This window comes from Pleurodeles waltl, chromosome 3_1 (assembly GCF_031143425.1).
Source record: "Pleurodeles waltl isolate 20211129_DDA chromosome 3_1, aPleWal1.hap1.20221129, whole genome shotgun sequence".
NCBI lineage: Eukaryota > Metazoa > Chordata > Amphibia > Caudata > Salamandridae > Pleurodeles > Pleurodeles waltl.
Genome location: NC_090440.1, coordinates 1,393,816,309 through 1,393,828,942, shown reverse-complemented (window position 1 = coordinate 1,393,828,942; position 12,634 = coordinate 1,393,816,309). Strand labels below are relative to the sequence as shown.

The 12,634-nt window shown below is 49.7% G+C and overlaps 1 protein-coding gene across 18 annotated transcripts in view; it reads right to left on the bottom strand.

The window, feature by feature from the left end:
- Positions 1 to 12,634, bottom strand: part of PUM1 (pumilio RNA binding family member 1) — an 859,012-nt gene that overhangs the window by 44,080 nt on the left and 802,298 nt on the right. The gene's annotated exons all lie outside the window — the stretch shown is intronic.

The following is a 12,634-nucleotide window of genomic DNA, read 5'->3' as shown; positions in this document are numbered from 1 at the left end:
GCATACTTAATTAGTACACAAGTAATTTGTAGCAATGTAGACAAGTTCTAATACAATACATTCATGAATGAAAATTAGCATTGTAGCGCAAACACATACACATCAGCAACTGTTCAAACAAATTCCTATTGTCAACCTGTATCTTTATAATGCCTGGCATTTGAAAATAGCAAGGTAAATCACTCGAAGATCTACTTCTTGTATTTTTCAGGTTCTAAAAATGTTTTCACCTGTATTTATGTTTAAAAACACAACACAAAAACCTTAACTGTAGACAACAAGAGTTTAGCTTGATGTCAGAACAACAAGGTGAAAAAAATCATCCTGGAGTCTTATTTTCTGCAGTTATGTTGAGGAGAACGGGAAACAGTGTGTCATCTCACCATCTCAGATGACTACGTATGGGAGGCAAATACGTATTCGCACAGGCTTTATAACTGTTTTTAAACGCTCCAGCAGGAGCCACTTAACCCCATGGGTGTCCTGGACGAGGTGATCTTGTCCCAGCACACGGTTCCCGTGTGCCTGGGATGAGATCACCTCGTCCTGCACCCGGCCCACGGAGGGTGCGCTAACGTTCCTCCCCACCCCCATGGGCCCCCTCCCACACCCCCCGGTCATGGATGGAAGGGGAATCTCTTCCCCTTCCACCCCAGACCCCCCCTCAGCAATCTGATGATGTCAGTGCGCTCACACCGCACCGACGTCATCAAGTATTGCCAAAGACGAGCTAGAAGCCATTTGCTTCCAGCGCATCGAGGGAAAGGATCTCTAACAGGTGAGTCCTTCCCTTTTTGGGGGTTTTGGGGGGGAAAACAGACACGGGGAAAGGAAAGGGTTTTTCCTTTCCCCGTGCCTGTTTTCAGTGGATTCCTGGTCCACGATCGCGGGCGGGGCCCACGATCGTGGACCAGGAATCCCCACTAGACACCAGGGAATTTCTTTGATATTTTTTTGGGGAGCGACCCCTTGGGCAAGGGTCGCTCCCATGGGGGGCTATTTTTTATTCTATTTCGGCACCCCCTAGGGGCAGATCGGTCGTTTTTTAGGCCGATCTGCCCCGGGAAGGGGGGGGGCGCAGGGCAAAAGCCAGTAGACACCAGGGATTTTATTTTGTGTATGATTTTTTGGAGAGCGACCCCTTGGGCAAGGGTCGCTCCCCTTGGGGGCATAAATAATCCTTCGCCCCCCCTCCCCCGGGGCTAGATCGACCATGTTTTTGGCCGCTCTTGCACCCGGGGGGTCGAAACACACTAGGCGCCAGGATTGTGTAGTGTGTGTGTTTGGGGCAGCCCTTGGGCAAGGGTCACCCCCCCAAAGGGGGGAAAATTTGTATTGGCTATTTCTGCCCCCCCTTGAGGGCAGATGGGCCTATTTTTTTAGGCCCATCTGCACCCAAGGAGGGCAGAAACCACCAATACCCCTGGGATTTTTTTTTTGTTCCCCTTTTTTTGTTTTGTGCTGGAGGTGCCCCCACTGGCAAGGGTCACCCCCTAAAGAGGGCACAGAGCTGTTGGCCATTTCTGCCCCCTGGGGGGCATATTCACCTATTTATTTTTTTAGGCCCAAGGGGGGCAGAATCCACTTAGGCACCAGGGATCTTGTGTGTTTTGTGTGTGTGGGGGGGCGGTCCCTTTTGCAAGCGTCACCCACCAAAGGGGGGCACATTACTGATGACCATTTCTGCTCCCCTTGGGGGCAGATCAGGCTTTTTTTTAGGCCTATCTGCATCCAAGAGGGCAGAAGCCACCAAGACATGAGGGGAATTATATATTTTTTTGCTCCCCCTAGTTTTTTTGTGCTGGGGCACCCCATTCACCCCCTTTGGCAAGGGTCACCCCCTCCCCCCCACCAATCAGGGTACAGAGCTGTTGGCCATTTATGCCCCCTTGGGGGCAGATTGGCCTATTTCTTTTTAGGACCATCTGCCCACAAGGGGGGCAAAAGCCACTTAGGCACCAGGGACAGTTTCTAAGTTCTTGGTGGCGGGGTGTTTGTCAACTGGCGAAGTATTTGTATTTGTGATAATAACAGTTTATTGCTTCTTTTTGTTCTAATTCAAAGCTTTTGCTTCCTTTGCTGTGGATCCTTGCGGTTTTGGCAGTAGTTGTCCTGCGGTTTTGCATAGTTGCATGTTTTAGGTTAGTGAAAGCAATGTACTCCAAAGGAGTATTGTTGACATGCATGAATGACATGTTTGTAGGTGGTGTACTAAATGTAGTATTGTGTGTGAAATTTTCCTTAGATTTGGGCACAATGATATTTGTGTTGTCATAATTAGCTTTTTTCTTTTTAGTGGGATATCGCTGGTGATTGCTGTGTCTGTGCAGAGTAGTTGCTGGTGAGTAGCTTTTTCAGGCAGGTGTGTGGAATAGTTTTTTTTAGTACATAACTCTTTGTCATAAAGCTACACTTTGTTTATTACTTATTCTAGTGCTGGTGGTCATTGGCAATCCATTTGTTGTTAGTGAGGATCATGGCTAGCCGCAGAGTGACCGCTCAGCAGGTTGTTGGCATGCTTTTTGAGTCCTCTTCAGACCATGATTACGAGACTGACTCTGCATCTGAGGCAGAGGAGGAAGTGAGAGATTCTGGCAGTGAATTTTCTGTCCGAGAGGATTCTTCTGATGAGGAAGCCACTCTTAGTGCAGATGAAGGGCCTGTTTTAGAGGAGGACATTGATGTGCCAAGAGTGCAGCAGCATGGGGCTGAATGGTTTCTCTTTAGAAGACCCGACACCTAGATTGCCCCAAACATGGAGCAGCCACAGTTACCTGCATTTACTGGTCTCCCAGGGTGTAGTCAATACGGAAAACTTTTTGCCTGTCAATTTCTTTCACTTGTTTATGGACAATGTATTTTTGGAAGAGATTGTGGAGCAGACTAATGTGTATGCGGAGCAATATTTGAGGGACAACGCTGCCAGACTTAGGCCTCAGCCTAGAGCTACTCAGTGGGTTCCCACATATCTTGAAGAGATGAAAAAGTTTTTAGGTTTGACTTTTTTGATGGTGTTTATAAGGAAGCAGTCACTGGCTTCTTATTGGTCTACTAGTCCCTTGATGGCAATGGCTATATTTACTGCAACTATGACTCGTAATCGCTATTTGCTCCTTCTTCGTATGCTCCATTTTGTAGACAATGCTTTAGCCTTGCCACGAGATCACCCTGATTGTGACCGTCTGTAAGAAAATGCCTCCTTGGCATGGTTACCCCCTGACTTTTTGCCTTTGCTGATGCTAAGTTATGATTTTAAAGTGTGCTGGGACCCTGCTAACCAGGCACCAGCACCAGTGTTCTTTCCTTAAACAGTACCTTTGTCTCCACAATTGGCACAACCCTGGCACTCAGGTAAGTCCCTAGTAACTGGTACCCCTGGTACCAAGGGCCCTGATGCCAGGGAAGGTCTCTAAGGGCTGCAGCATGTCTTATGCCACCCTAGGGACCCCTCACTCAGCACATACACACTGCTTCACAGCTTGTGTGTGCTGGTGGGGAGGAAAAGACTGAGTCGACATAGCACTCCCCTCAGAGTGCCATGCCAACCTCACACTGCCTGTGGCATAGGTAAGTCACCCCTCTGGCAGGCCTTACAGCCCTAAGGCAAGGTGCACTATACCACAGGTGAGGGCATATGTGCATGAGCACTATACCCCTACAGTGTCTAAGCAAAACCTTAGACATTGTAAGTGCAGGGTAGCCATAAGAGTATATGGTCTGGGAGTCTGTCAAACACGAACTCCACAGCACCGTAATAGCTACACTGAAAACTGGGAAGTTTGGTATCAAACTTCTCAGCACAATAAATGCAGACTGATGCCTGTGTGTACTTTATTGTAAAATACACCCAGAGGGCATCTTGGAGATGTCCCCTGGAAACATACCCGACTTTTAGTGTGGCGATGACTAGTTTTTGCCAGCCTGCCACACAACAGACATGTTGCTGGCCACATGGGGAGAGAGCCTTTGTCACTCTGTGGCCAGGAACAAAGCCTGTACTGGGTGGAGGTCTTCTCACCTCTCCCTGTAGGAACTGTAACACCTGGCGGTGAGCCTCAAAGGCTCACCGCCCCTTTGTTACAGCGCCACAGGGCATCCCAGCTAGTGGAGATGCCCGCCCCTCCGGACACTGGCCCCACTTTTGGCAGCAAGGCTGGAGGAGATAATGAGAAAAACAAGGAGTCACCACACCCCACCCCTCGGCCCCTAGTCAAGACAGCCCCTAAGGTGTCCTGAGCTGAGGTGATCCTTACTTTTAGAAATCCTCCATCTTGTAGAAGGAGGATTCCCCCAATAGGATTAGGGATGTGCCCCCCTTCCCACAGGGAGGAGGCACAAAGAGGGTGGAGCCACCCTCAAGAACAATAGCCACTGGCTACTGCCCTCCCAGACCTAAACACACCCCTAAATTCAGTATTTAGGGGCCGCCAGAACCGAGGAAGACAGATTCCTGCAACCTAAAGAAGAAGGACTGCTGACCTGAAGCCCTGCAGTGAAGACGGAGACGACAACTCCAGCCCCACCAGCCTTACTTGCTACTTCGACGAAAACTGCAACAGCGACGCATCCAACAGGGACCTGGGACCTCTGAAGCCTCAGAGGACTGCCCTGCATCAAAAGGACCAAGAAGCTCCTGAGAACAGCGGCCCTGCTCAACAAACTGCAACAAAGAAGCAACTTTAAAGACTTCACGATTCCCGCCGGAAGCGTGAGACTTTCCACTCTGCACCAGACGCCCCCGGCTCGACCTGCGGAAAACCAAAACTTCAGGGAGGACTCCCGGGCAACTGCAAGCCCGTGAGTAGCCAGACGCAACCCCCGACCCCCCACAGCAATGCCTGCAGAGGAAATCCAGAGACTCCCCCTGACCACGACTGCCTGTAACAAGGGACCCGACACCTGGAACCAACACTGCACCCGCAGCCCCCAGGACCTGAAGGAACTGAACTCCAGTGCAGGAGCGACCACCAGGCGACCCTTTGCCTAACCCAGGTGGTGGCTACCCTGAGGAGCCCCCCCCCCCCCTGTGCCTGCCTGCATTGCTGAAGAGACCCCCGGGTCTGCCCATTGATTCCTATCTGAAACCAGACGCCTGTTTGCACTCTGCACCAGGTCGCCCCTGTGCCGCTGAGGGTGTACTTTCTGTGCCTGCTTGTGCCCCCCTGGTGCCCTACAAAACCCCCCTGGTCTGCCCTCCGAGGACACGGGTACTTACCTGCTGGCAGACTGGAACTGGGGCACCCCTGTTTCCATTGAAGTCTATGTGTTTTGGACACCTCTTTGACCTCTGCACCTGACCGGGCCTAAGCTGCTGGTGTGGTAACTTTGGGGTTGCCTTGAACCCCCAACGGTGGGCTACCTTGGACCCAACTTTGAACCCTGTAAGTGTTTTACTTACCTGAGAAATTAACATTTACTTACCTCCCCCAGGAACTGTTGATTTTTGCAGTGTCCACTTTTAAAATAGCTTATTGCCATTTTTGCCAAAACTGTACATGCTATTGTGATTATTCAAAGTTACTAGAATACCTGAGTGAAATACCTTTCATTTGAAGTATTACTTGTAAATCTTGAACCTGTGGTTCTTAAAATAAACTATGAAAAGATATTTTTCTATATAAAAACCTATTGGCCTGGAGTAAGTCTTTGAGTGTGTGTTCCTCATTTATTGCCTGTGTGTGTGTACAACAAATGCTTAACAGAAGCCTCTGATAAGCCTACTGCTCGACCACACTACCACAAAATAGAGCATTAGAATTATCTCTTTTTACCACTATCGTACCTCTAAGGGGAACCCCTGGACTCTGTGCACACTATTTCTTACTTTGAAATAGTATATACAGAGCCAACTTCCTACAGAATGTATATCTATTGGGAGGCTACTTGTCATCAATTCGATCCAGTGAGTATATAAAATGCTAATACATATGTGAGTATTCTGTTCACACCTTAAAGAGTCCCGGCGGGCGTTCATCATTCTTGGCTTCCAATTTGGCCACCAAGGATTCCCAGGTGCCATAGCCCGTAAATGCCTGTCCCCTAGCCCGCAAGGACACGCATTTCCACAGGTGCCCATTTCAGTGTCATGGCACGCAAATTAATCAATTCCGGGGGACGAGAGGCCTTCCATCCCATAGCGATCATTCGCTTGTATATAATAATCACTAGATCGGCAAATTTATGAATGTGTTTATGTTGCTTAGCTCTACGGCGTATTCCCAGAAGACTAGATTCCGGAGTAGGTGTAAATGTGTGATCAGTTATGTCTGTAATGTCTGCTATAATGTTCTGACAGACCCTCTTCAGTAAGGCACATTCCCACACCATGTGGTAGAAGCTGGCTGAGTGAAGCCCGCAGCGGGGACATGATGGAGTCGACGCCTGGTACATGCGTTGGATACAATGTGGGGACAGGTATGTTTGGTGGACAAAATTAAAATGCGTATATCGAAATCTAGGGTTTTGAGACACTGTCTGCACCTGTTGGAAGGCCTCAGTCCATTTCATAATGGTTAGATGAGTAGGGAGAACCAAATTCCATCTGTGGAGCGCAACCTCAACTTGTGTGACAACCACAACAGTCAGCGCTTTGTATAAATTTGTGATTTTTTTTTTTTTAACCACTGTCCGAGAACAAGATATGCAGGGCAGGGGAAGTCAGAGGCTCCTGATCCCTGTGAGCCCAAGCTGTTTTAATCAGGTGACAGATAACATGATATGTAATAAAGTGTCCTGGTCCCATAACTGCCTCAAAAGACATCAAAGTGCCATTATCAAAACAATCCCCCACCGTCTCTATCCCAGCTTCCACCCATGAAGCCGTGGAGTGAGTACGGAGTAATATTGTGCCTCCTGGTATTTGACCAAACAGGTTAAGGGGCGAGTATGGGGGTTTGGATTTTCCACCCTGTATATATCTAGGCCAGCTAGTGTATGCTGTGGCCAACAGTGGGATGTCGTCGCCGTGTCACGGCACATGTTCTGATAACCATGTGTAGAGGGGAGCAGCAACCATCTGCGTGTGTACCCATGTGGCTTCAGGTGACTCAGGCCTCCTCAACCAGTGCAATAGCCACTGTAGGTGTGCTGCCGCATAACAGAATTCAAAATTTGGAGCTCCCAGGCCAGGCGCTGCAGGGTAGTGAGTGCGACCCGGTGCCTGTCCCACCCCCAGAGGAGTCCTAATAATATACTGTTAAGTTCACAGAAGAAACTCCTGGGGAAAACTATGGGGAAGGATGCAAAATAATATAGGAGCCTTGGGAGAACCAACATATTCCCTATAGCCACCCTGCCCAGAGGAAAGAGGCAGCTAGCACCAAAATGGGAGCGAACGTCTCATGGAGCGGAGCGTGCGGACCTGTTTACCATCTCTGAGGTCATCCGCTGTACGGTATATTTGTATGCCCAGGTATTTAAAGGTATCGAAGCACCATTTCAGTCTAGTCGGAGGAAGCGCCCCCCCACTGCCGTGGGAAGTTCAAAAAGGGGAAACAAACAGGATTTTGACCAGTTGACCCGTAGGCCTGATACCACTCCGTATACGTCCAATAAGGACATCACTTTGGGCAACGTGGCCCCCAGCTCACCAAGTAAATCAGAGCATCATTTGAATAAAGGGAAATGATATATGTCCCCATCCTGTATAGCCCCACTGCTCGGCCCTCAATCGTAATTGGGCAGCTAGAGGTTCCATTGCAATGGCAAAGAACAAGGGTGACAGTGGGCACCCCTGTCTGGTCCCCCTCCCAATGGGAAAACTGCCAGATATCACACCTCCAGTTTTCTCCCTAGGAGTGTGTAAGGAAATGCCTCCTTGGCATGGTTGCCCCCTGACTTTTTTGCCTTTGCTGATGCTATGTTTACAATTGAAAGTGTGCTGAGGCCTGCTAACCAGGCCCCAGCACCAGTGTTCTTTCCCTAACCTGTACTTTTGTATCCACAATTGGCAGACCCTGGCATCCAGATAAGCCCCTTGTAACTGGTACTTCTAGTACCAAGGGCCCTGATGCCAAGGAAGGTCTCTAAGGGCTGCAGCATGTCTTATGCCACCCTGGAGACCTCTCACTCAGCACAGACACACTGCTTGCCAGCTTGTGTGTGCTAGTGAGGACAAAACGAGTAAGTCGACATGGCACTCCCCTCAGGGTGCCATGCCAGCCTCTCACTACCTATGCAGTATAGGTAAGACACCCCTCTAGCAGGCCTTACAGCCCTAAGGCAGGGTGCACTATACCATAGGTGAGGGTACCAGTGCATGAGCACTGTACCCCTACAGTGTCTAAGCAAAACCTTAGACATTGTAAGTGCAGGGTAGCCATAAGAGTATATGGTCTGGGAGTCTGTTTTACACGAACTCCACAGCACCATAATGGCTACACTGAAAACTGGGAAGTTTGGTATCAAACTTCTCAGCACAATAAATGCACACTGATGCCAGTGTACATTTTATTGCAAAATACACCCCAGAGGGCACCTTAGAGGTGCCCCCTGAAACTTAACCGACTATCTGTGTAGGCTGACTAGTTCCAGCAGCCTGCCACACTAGAGACATGTTGCTGGCCCCATGGGGAGAGTGCCTTTGTCACTCTGAGGCCAGTAACAAAGCCTGCACTGGGTGGAGATGCTAACACCTCCCCCAGGCAGGAGCTGTAACACCTGGCGGTGAGCCTCAAAGGCTCACCCCTTGGTCACAGCACCGCAGGACACTCCAGCTAGTGGAGTTGCCCGCCCCCTCCGGCCCCGGCCCCCACTTTTGGCGGCAAGGCCGGAGAAAATAATGAGAATAACAAGGAGGAGTCACTGGCCAGTCAGGACAGCCCCTAAGGTGTCCTGAGCTGAGGTGACTCTAACTTTTAGAAATCCTCCATCTTGCAGATGGAGGATTCCCCCAATAGGGTTAGGATTGTGACCCCCTCCCCTTGGGAGGAGACACAAAGAGGGTGTACCCACCCTCAGGGCTAGTAGCCATTGGCTACTAACCCCCCAGACCTAAACACGCCCTTAAATTTAGTATTTAAGGGCTACCCTGAACCCGAGAAAATTAGATTCCTGCAACAACAAGAAGGACTGCCTAGCTGAAACCCCTGCAGAGGAAGACCAGAAGACAACAACTGCCTTGGCTCCAGAAACTCACCGGCCTGTCTCCTGCCTTCCAAGGAACTCTGCTCCAGCGACGCCTTCCAAAGGGACCAGCGACCTCTGAATCCTCTGAGGACTGCCCTGCTTCGACGACGACAAGAAACTCCCGAGGACAGCGGACCTGCTCCAAAAAGACTGCAACTTTATCCAAAGAAGCAGCTTTAAAGAACCCTGCAATCTCCCCGCAAGAAGCGTGAGACTTGCAACACTGCACCCGGCGACCCCGACTCGGCTGGTGGAGAACCAACACCTCAGGGAGGACCCCCGGACTACTCTACGACTGAGTACCAAAACCTGTCCCCCCTGAGCCCCCACAGCGCCACCTGCAGAGGGAATCCCGAGGCTTCCCCTGACCGCGACTCTCTGAAACCTAAGTCCCGACGCCTGGAAAAGACCCTGCACCCGCAGCCCCCAGGACCTGAAGGACCGGACTTTCACTGCAGAAGTGACCCCCAGGAGTCCCTCTCCCTTGCCCAAGTGGAGGTTTCCCCGAGGAAGCCCCCCCTTGCCTGCCTGCAGCGCTGAAGAGATCCCTTGATCTCTCATTGACTTCCATTGCGAACCCGACGCTTGTTCTAACACTGCACCCGGCCGCCCCCGCGCCGCTGAGGGTGAAATTTCTGTGTGGGCTTGTGTCCCCCCCGGTGCCCTACAAAACCCCCCTGGTCTGCCCTCCGAAGACGCGGGAACTTACCTGCAAGCAGACCGGAACCGGGGCACCCCCTTCTCTCCATTGCAGCCTATGCGTTTTGGGCACCACTTTGAACTCTGCACCTGACCGGCCCTGAGCTGCTGGTGTGGTGACTTTGGGGTTGCTCTGAACCCCCAACGGTGGGCTACCCTGGACCAAGAACTGAACCCTGTAAGTGTCTTACTTACCTGGTAAAACTAACAAAAACTTACCTCCCCCAGGAACTGTGAAAATTGCACTAAGTGTCCACTTTTTAAATAGCTATTTGTGAATAACTTGAAAAGTATACATGCAATTGAAATGATTCAAAGTTCCTAATGTACTTACCTGCAATACCTTTCAAACAAGATATTACATGTTAAATTTGAACCTGTGGTTCTTAAAATAAACTAAGAAAATATATTTTTCTATACAAAACCTATTGGCTGGATTTGTCTCTGAGTGTGTGTACCTCATTTATTGTCTATGTGTATGTACAACAAATGCTTAACACTACTCCTTGGATAAGCCTACTGCTCGACCACACTACCACAAAATAGAGCATTAGTATTATCTCTTTTTACCACTATTTTACCTCTAAGGGGAACCCTTGGACTCTGTGCATGCTATTCCTTACTTTGAAATAGCACATACAGAGCCAAAGTCCTACAGAGTGGGATTAGGGTAGAGTGTCCGCACCCACCCCACAAAGCCCTGGCCAAATCCCAATAACCGCAGCGTGGCAAACAAAAAGTCCCAGCTTACGGTATCAAATGCCTTCTCTATGTCTAAAGAGACAGCCACATTATCATGTGCATCGACTGGAGTATCACTGATGATGCCTAGGAGTCTACGTATACTCAAAAATGTGTTTTGAGTGGGTATAAAGCCATTTTGATCTTCATGCATCAGGTATGTATGACAGGGGCGAGTCTATTCACCAACACCTTACCTAAGATCTTGCAACCTAAATTGAGAAGGGACAATGGCCTATAGGACCTTAAATCTGTGGGATCAGGCCAGACTTGGGAAGTACCACAATCAGCGCCTCTCATAGGGATGCCGGGAGCATGCCGCGAATCCGTGCCTCCTCCAATACAGACAAGGGGCGTGAGAGATGCTGCGAGTAAGTAGCATAATATTCTATCAGCAGACCATCTGTGCCCCGGGATTTATTGCAGGCTATCTGCGCCATGCCACATTAAGTTCCTCCAATCTCAGGGCTCATTAAGTGCTTAATTGCAGGTAACTTTGCAAGCGGTGTCTCACATAAAAATAATTCTAGCTGATGATCATCACATATCCCCTGCCCCGGATACAGCTCCGTGTAGTAGTCCCTGAAAGCTTTGTTGATGGCTTCTTGTGTGGAAACCATTGTCCCATTTGCCATGCGAATGGCTCCTATGGGGGAAATGTTGCCGCTCCTCACGAAGCAACCATGCCAAAAGCCGCCCCGAACGATCACCCTCCGCATGTAATCGCATTAGGTGATAATTCTAATCATGTGGCGGAGTCGTTGATCCGCCTCTCCGCAAAACTTAAGTTTATCGCTAAGGAGTTCAAAGTGCAACCTGTGTTATGCGACTGCTATTTCCAACGTGCACATGTCCTTTTCTAAGGTGACCACTTCCGGATCTAGCGAGCGGCGTGCCCCCCACGAGGCCAAGAGACAGTGATCCCTAACCACGACTTTGTGTGCGTCGCATTCTGTAGCCCTGAATGCAGTGGATTCGGTATTCAGTTCCCAGTACTGTTTAATAAAAGTAGCCAATTCCTCCCTGAATGGGGCGTCCAGCAACGCCTTGCTCTGCAAGCGGCAAGTGGGTATAATGGAACACATTCTTCCCCATCTGATAGTTAGCAGCAGCAGGGAGTGATCAGAAATCGTCCTGGCAAGATAATTTGAAGACGTTATCGTAGAGCACACTGACAAGGTTCCCCAAATCAAATCTATTCTGGTATGTAAATCATGTATCGGGGAATAGAAAGAGTACTCTCTACGTTGCGGATGAACCATACGCCACACGTGGTGTACCCCATTATTCCTGGCCCATGCCGCTAATAGGTTGGAGTTATGCCCGCTGATTGCTCTCTCCGCAGGTAGGGATGAGCGGTCCTATGACACATAAGGGACACAATTAAAATCCCCTCCCCAGATGGAGGGTTCCATGGGATCTGTCAAAAGAGCAGGGGTGAGTGTCTGGAGGAATTCACCCTGGGCGCAGTTGGGAACGTACACCCCCACTATGGTGACCAATTTGCCATCCAGTTTATCTTCAAGTACAACATGTTGTCCCCCCCGCATCCGCTCTGTCTACGGTGTACATAAGGCAACCCTGGCACCACCCACACCAAGATCCCTCTCGTGTACGCAGAGGAAGACGTGCCGTATATCTGACCCCTCCAACGCTTTTTTAGTGCCTGCAAGTCACTATCCAGCAGGTGTGTTTCTTGTAGTATTGCAAAATGTACCCTCTGTCGTTTAAGGAAAGTGTAAATGCGATGTCTCTCGACAGGCATAGCCATCCCACGAACGTTAGGATATTATAGTTTTGTAAAGTGTACGATTTGCGTGAACCCATGATGCAAGAAGTAGTACAGTATTAGGTGCCATGTTGTGTGCCCAGTTCCAACAAGGTAAGTGCGCCTGCGGAGTCAGGGAATGTGCCTGCTTGACCATTACACTGAGATGTGGTGTGACCTATCGAAACATGCTGAAAACAACCCCCCACCCGCCCTCCATAACCACAAACCCCCAAATCTGGTGGCACTGAGGCGCACCTTTAATCATCCCTAATAATAACAAGATAAGGTATATAGAAC